At 40.4% G+C, this 7,212-nt stretch overlaps 1 non-coding gene across 1 annotated transcript; it reads right to left on the reverse strand.

Moving 5' to 3' along the window:
* Positions 1–6,832: 6,832 nt before the first annotated feature.
* On the reverse strand, positions 6,833–6,937 carry LOC122039194. Its single transcript, XR_006128079.1, has one exon. It is a non-coding gene; the product is annotated as a small nucleolar RNA R71 (small nucleolar RNA).
* Positions 6,938–7,212: the final 275 nt, after the last annotated feature.

Raw genomic sequence — 7,212 nt, forward strand, 5'->3', positions numbered from 1 at the left:
CCAAACCGATAACGGTATACAGCTAATTCAGTCTTTCCCCACGTCAGTACAATCCATGTACTCAATGTGCTCCAGATATCCAACTAATCACGAATAACCCAAAGATCAGCATCTCTATTAAAATAGAGTATGACAATCCCCTACTGATCGAACCAACAAAACTAAATCGGTCATCTACTAACTAATCAAGAATACCTTAATCCTCCACAAGCAACTAAGGTATATCAATCCACGACTACCCAAGTCGACAAGCGTAAATCAATCTTCTATTGTCCAATCTAACCAGAGTAAATCAATCATTTACTAACGAAACTAACTAAAGTATATCAGTACTCTACTGGCTGAGTCAACACAAATATGTACTTACTAGTTATTACCTAGCACCTAGCCAATAACAACAGAGACTGGTATGTGCCTCCATCTCTTAACCAACTAGTAGTAATAGAAGCTAAAACTACTGGTATTATGATATAAAAAAAAAATCTCTTGAGACCGTAATCCTTGATCTCTATTAGGGTCGACCATGATAAGTGGTTTACCTAATACATAAAATATATGTTATATCAGCTAGACAGGTACTAATAAAGAATGATAATACATGTCATAAACTGTAATAGTCAACAGTGCATATACTAACAGAAAGGTAGGATAATATATACCAACATACCTCCTATAGCTTGGAGAAGTCCTGCCGATGCCAGGTCCCAAAATCTAAAAAAGTCACATCGAGAAAACTAAAACACGAAATCCGAAACACAGGAAATATGACTCGTAAACCCTGCTCTGATACCAATAAATTGGTATCAGATAAATCTCGAAAATCCATAACACATAGCAAGTATCGTATACATGCTATGATACCACTAAATTTCACGCCCCGGGGGAGTCCCTGTCCGAAGAAAATTTCGGCAGCACCTTCCCTGTACGACTAACAATCTGAAGCATTTCTACAGACACAATATACATCAGCCACATGCGGCTGGAATATATACACAACCACGCAGTTAATAATCTCTACCTACACGGCTGGACAAATATAACAACAACCACACAGTTATATATATTTTTATCAGCCCACTCGACTGAAATCAAAACCAACACAGTGGAAAAACATAAATACAAGCCCATACAAAACAAAACAAAACGCTGCTAGCCGGCTAGGCTTACACCACACAACAACACAACACTCCGGAACAAAACCGGAACACACAAGCCAAATACACACATATCATATACAACGATAAAATAAACAAAAAAAAGGCGGAGACATGTCTTCTGATGTGACGTGGGGACCGACAGACAGGATACTCCAAGCGACTCCATAACGACCTGGTACCTGAAAAAGATAGTGTCCACGGGGGTGAGTTCAACAACTCAGCAGATACCAGATGACATGTATAGTAAGCTATAACAGACAGTAATAACTATGGAGTACAGTCTCCTGGACAAAAGCTGGATGATGCGCAATAGGAAAAGGCTGAAGAGAACTGTACTCACCAGGGCCTCCTATCAGAATAGTCAGGTCATCAGACTGAGAGTATCATAAATCCTATATACATATCAAACATATGCATCCATCCAAATGCATCATATAAATGCAACAAACACAATCAGTAAATGCATAAATGCATATGATGCCAATGACATGGTCACCCCTGACGCTAGCCAGCCATCTCACACACAATGGTGAGACCGAGTGGGTAGGGCTGTGACAACCGTGCACTCTGATGTCACTGCTCCTGATGAGTGATCGAGTAGACGGGATGCTGTCGAAGTACACCTATCCTCCTACCCCAAATCATAAATGGGGGAGCTCAATGCTCTCATCTCCTGGTACACGATGACGAGGAGGAAATCTCTGCCGACTATCACGCTGCGTCACACTACCCATGAGCGGACCAACGGAGCCAAATAGAGTTCAACTGCCTGCCGGCTACCACACTGCTACACTAAACCAGCGGAGCCAAACAGAGCAGAACCGTCTGCCGACTACCACGCTAAGTCACCAGACCAACGGAGCCAAACAGGAGAACTGCCACACACCTGTCTGATATACCACTAACCCATGAGTGGTGGTGTGTACAAATACATGTAACTGGCGACGTGCTCGACAATAATGGAGCAGACTATCGCACAGCATGCAATCATGCGAGATGATGTATGACACTAAACATGACAATATCCTAAACAACATAGCAATATCCATATATAAATATAAAATGTGTACCATAGGAAAATGAATCAAATCAAGGTACACATACCAGATAAGGTATCAAAACCTAGGTCTTGAGCACAATAAGGCATGGTATGTCACTACCTCTATGAGCATATATATAATCACGTGGGTACTAACACAAAATGCATAACAGGTGAGCAAACAAGCATGTAACAAGTATCAGGTAGTGACATATCGAAACAAGGTCGAACATAATTATTACTAAAAGCTATAACATACTAAACATATCAACACGACTTAATCAAAGATATGTCAAGGTACCCGCTTCAAATAGCAGGTCTAATCCAATCAAATCCAACGTCGAGATGCTCGTCTCGTATCAAAGTCCTGTAGTATATGGTATACAGATTTAGCTAATTACATATAAATAAATTAGCTAAATCTAATCCTTGGAAAGCTAACATAAATCCAGATCCAATTATAAACCCTAATTAGATCATTTAACTCCTCTATCGACTTTAACTAATTTATACGAATTAGAACTTGCAATAAGACTAATCCATCAAAACAACTTAATCTAAACCAATTCATAAGAACTCACCCAAATCCAAGATGGTCGCTGATGGCTCACAGTCAAAGGGTTTCCCTGCCCAAAATAGAATGACCGGTGCTGTGGATCGCTAGTGAACAATGCTGGCTAAGCTACAAAGGATGGTAGACAAACAACCATAACCTCCAACTATAAATTAAACTCGCATCACTATAAATCTGATATCATACTTCTTACCTTAGAATATAGCCGAAATAGAAAGCTTACAACCTTATAAACCTCCACTGACAGCTACCAAGAATCACCTCTTCCTCTTCAGCAGATATCAAGTGCCATGGATTGGGCACAGTCAACAACGTGCTACTGATACGGTGGTAGCCGAAACCAACCTAGGTCGCTGCCTTCCAACAATCGATCCAAAATCAACACTATGAATACATTCAACTACTCTAAACCAACACCAAAATTTTAAATCGCTTACCTCCGAGATCGCTTAATGGCAACCATGTCCTCTCAGTAGCAAACAGAAGGAAGCATACAGGAGAGGAGATCGATCCAGGATAGCTTACACTCGGTGCCCTGGATGCCCACCTGCACCGGCGATCTGGTGAAATTGGCTCGATCAAGTAGCAGGATCGAACAATGCTAACAAGGTGGCAAAGCAAGAACTTGGTGATTAGCCTTGTCCTCGGCTCACCCTCCCGATCCCTAGCGATCTAGGGCACGCATGGCTGTAGTGGAGTCGGGATGCTTCCGTGCAGAGATGGCCGAGAAAGGAGGAAGAAACTAGCTGTGAGCAGGAAGACTAGGGCACGGCGGTCTTGGTGTGGCCGACCCTCTCCCCTCTCTCCTTCCCTTGCTCTCTTTTGTTCTCTTGAAGTGGTGGTGGCCGAAACATAGAGAAGGAGGAAGAAGTCTTTGGGTTGTGTTCATCTTGGAGGATCGTCGCCCACACGACGTCCAAGGCGAGGCGAGGAATACGACAGAAGATCTCGAGATCATTAGCTTACAAAGAAAAGGTATAACTAGTAATTTTCTTCTGCATCATACTAGTTATTTTCTTTGTATGAATTCCAAACACAAGAGGCATTAGATTCTAGTTTTCGAATTTGTTCCGAGTTTTTTTTTTTTTTTGAATTTGTGATTCGATTGTTCTTTTTGGTTAAACCTAGAGTTATTTAAGGAAATTAAATATTATCTTTCCTTAAAAGGCTTTGTCTAGGCGGTGATGGATGCTCCCATACCCAATAAGGTCGTGTGCCTCACCATGCAGTCCTGGAAGCCAATTTTGGAAATTAATATTTAATGGAATTTATAACATAGGTGGATTCAGATCAATAGTGTTAAGTTCTGCTTGCAATTCAAGTCCAAACCATTAAGAACAGATAAGTTAAATTTGGAATCAATAATGTTAAGTTCCGTTTGTGATTCCTAATTTAACTTCTAAAGAACACAATAGGTTATTAGGAAAGGTTCGACACTTGTACAAATTTTTTATACAGTAGAACCGGTATGATCTTCCTAGGACTAACCAACATTTCCTAGGCTTGATGTAGCTCCTCCCCAACAAGTTGCTTAAAATTCAAGATTTGACTTCTCAAATAAGTAGTCTTCTGTGGTGGAAAGTATTTGCCCAAGAACTTCTGCTCTAACTCATCCCATGTTTTGATACTTTGACCTTTCAAAGAATTATACCATCTCTTTGCTGCATCTTTTAGACTAAAAAGAAAAACCAGTAGCTGTATAACATCAGACGAAACCTCCTCACATGTCACAGTATAGCAATATCTATAGAATTTCGTTAGATGAGAATAAGGGTTCTCAATCTCTAGACCCCCAAACTGAGATTGCTGAATCATTGAGATAAAGGATGGTTTAAGCATAAAATCTCTTGCTCGAATTTCAGGGTAAACAATTGGCCCTAATCCTTTGCCAGACTCTGGGGCCGCATAATCTCCTAATGACCTAAATACCATGTTTGATGTGCAAAAGAAAGGAAATAGGAGATGCAAAATTATAGTTACCACGATAAAAAAGAATTATTAAGAGGTAGCAAGATATACAAGAAAGAATTATGAAAACAGAATTCTAAAAATTAGACTCAACTATGCAAATGAAAAGAAAGGAAAAGTTATGTTTAGTCTAACACAATTGATAATCTCTAATGTTATAGCGCAGTCCCCGGCAACGGCGCCAAAAACATGTTGACTCTCCACAAGTTTACGGAAATGTCGTAAGTAATAATAAAGATATCGTATCAACAGGGACTGGAATAACCACTAAAGATTTATCAACGCGAATTAGCTAAACAACCAATCAATTGTTTGCCAAAAGCTAAATGCAACTATGCAAAGAAAAACAAAAAGATGAAAGAATAACAAACAAGAATGAGGGCTTTGATAAAAGGGATGTTCTAGGAGTTTTGGTTTCTTTGTAAGGTTCTTCAATGTAAATGATCTACCAAATCTTATTTCTCAATTGTCCATCATTTGTAGAAGGTTTCCTGTTCCCTCTTGCAATAGACAACCGGCCTAGGACTGAAATCTATACCTAAACGTGATCAATTAGGAATGAGTCTATATTGTCCTTACACGGGCTTGCCTGTCACGTGCGTCCCTCAGATAATCAACATAGGATTCATCACTCCTCAACTGCATCAAGATATAATATATGAACTCATACAATCTATCCTACCCTCTTGAATTACCCTATTTCACCCTCAAGATCATCCCACAAACGTCCTTACAGGGGCATGTTCCTGTCATGAACGTCCCTCGGAAAATTGAATGAGATGCAATCCATACAAGATCCACAAGATATTCAAACATTCAATCAAGCATGGTAATTAAGCCCTAATCACAACAATCCATACAAGATCAAATTGATACAAACAAGGCAAAATCATAGAAATAGGAAATTGGCAAATCCATAAGAGTTTTACATCAAATCCTCCTTACAATTACTCCCTCCATCCTAGAACAAGAGATCTAATCCATAAAACAAGGAGAGAAATTCGAAAACAAGAAGATTACAAGCATCTTGATCCCCAAATCCAAGAAAGAAGGGAGAAAGAAAGCTTATCTATGATGAAGAACGGTCTTCGGATCCAATCCTTGCTTCCGGAGTCGAAACGTTGAAGGTCTGCCCTTAGATCATCGAAAAAACCCTCCAAGAAGGTGGAGGAATGCCCCAAATCTTGTTTCCCTCCAAAAGGGAGAAGATCCCCTTTCAAATCATCAAGGAGGCCTTATATAGAGGAGAGGTTTGGGTGCCACACGACCAGAGGCACAACCGTGTGAGGTTCACACGGCCAAGCCCACTCCCTTCTCTGCCTATCTTACACGGTCGTGTGTGATACAAGGACGTGGCACACACTGCTTCTACTTCTCTTTCACGGTCGTGTAGATCTACACGGCCTGCACTACCTCTACCTCTGGAAACCTCACACGACTGTGTGGTGCACACGGCTAGGGTCTTCTTGGTCTCTAGAAATCTTGCACGGCCGTGTAGATCTACATGGCCGTGTAAGGCTTCAGCTCTGGATGGCTTGCATGGCCGTGTAGTGTACACGACCTGACTCCTACTGACTTCAAATCTTGGCACAACCATGTGAGGTTCACATGGCCTTGGCCACTTCCTTTTCTGCTGCAACCACATGGCCAAGGATCTCCACATGACCTAGGCAACCCCCCATGCCAGGGTCGTGTGAGGTCAAGGAATGATGCCTTCCTCCTTTGCTTCACTTGCATATTTGACCTTGAACATGAATGCTTCACCAAATTCAACTCCTGTGTACAGAAAATGCACAAAAGCATATCTCCAAAAAAAGAGAGTAAATATGCTAAAAGGAAAGCTGGAAGTAAAAAAAATATGTAGACAAAGCATGTGCAAAGTATGTGAATGTGCGTCAAAACATGCTAAACAAAGATATATAATCTACGCACATCAAGTGTCATCAGATGCAGTTCGATTGATGGCATTTCCTTTCAATATCAAGTATAAAGCACGGACTTGGTTATATTCTCTCCATCCTTAAAGTATCACAAGTTGGGAGCAATTGGAGAAGCAATTTCTGAATCATTTTTTCCCTCCAAGAAGAACAGTGTATATGAGGAATTGCATAACAAATTTTACTTAGGCATATGGAGAATCATTGTTTGAAGCATGGGATAGATTCAAGAGTCTTCAAGACAGTGCCCTCAACATGGTTTTGAAAAATGGTTGATTATGCACATATTCTATGGGGGAATTTCTTTCTCAGACAAGAGTTTATTGGATTCATCAGCTGGAGGTTCTTTTATGGACAAAAGTGTAGATGAAGCATATATGTTAATTGATCAAGTGACATTGAACCTTCATGAATGGTTGAACATAAGTTGGATGAAATCTCCCTCAAACATTCAAGAAGTGCAAGCCATAAATGCTATAGATCCTGTCAAACAAATTGTAACTCAACCATCTATGAGTTTTGAATAACACAAGTCAC

This window comes from Zingiber officinale, chromosome 1A (genome assembly GCF_018446385.1).
Source record: "Zingiber officinale cultivar Zhangliang chromosome 1A, Zo_v1.1, whole genome shotgun sequence".
NCBI lineage: Eukaryota > Viridiplantae > Streptophyta > Magnoliopsida > Zingiberales > Zingiberaceae > Zingiber > Zingiber officinale.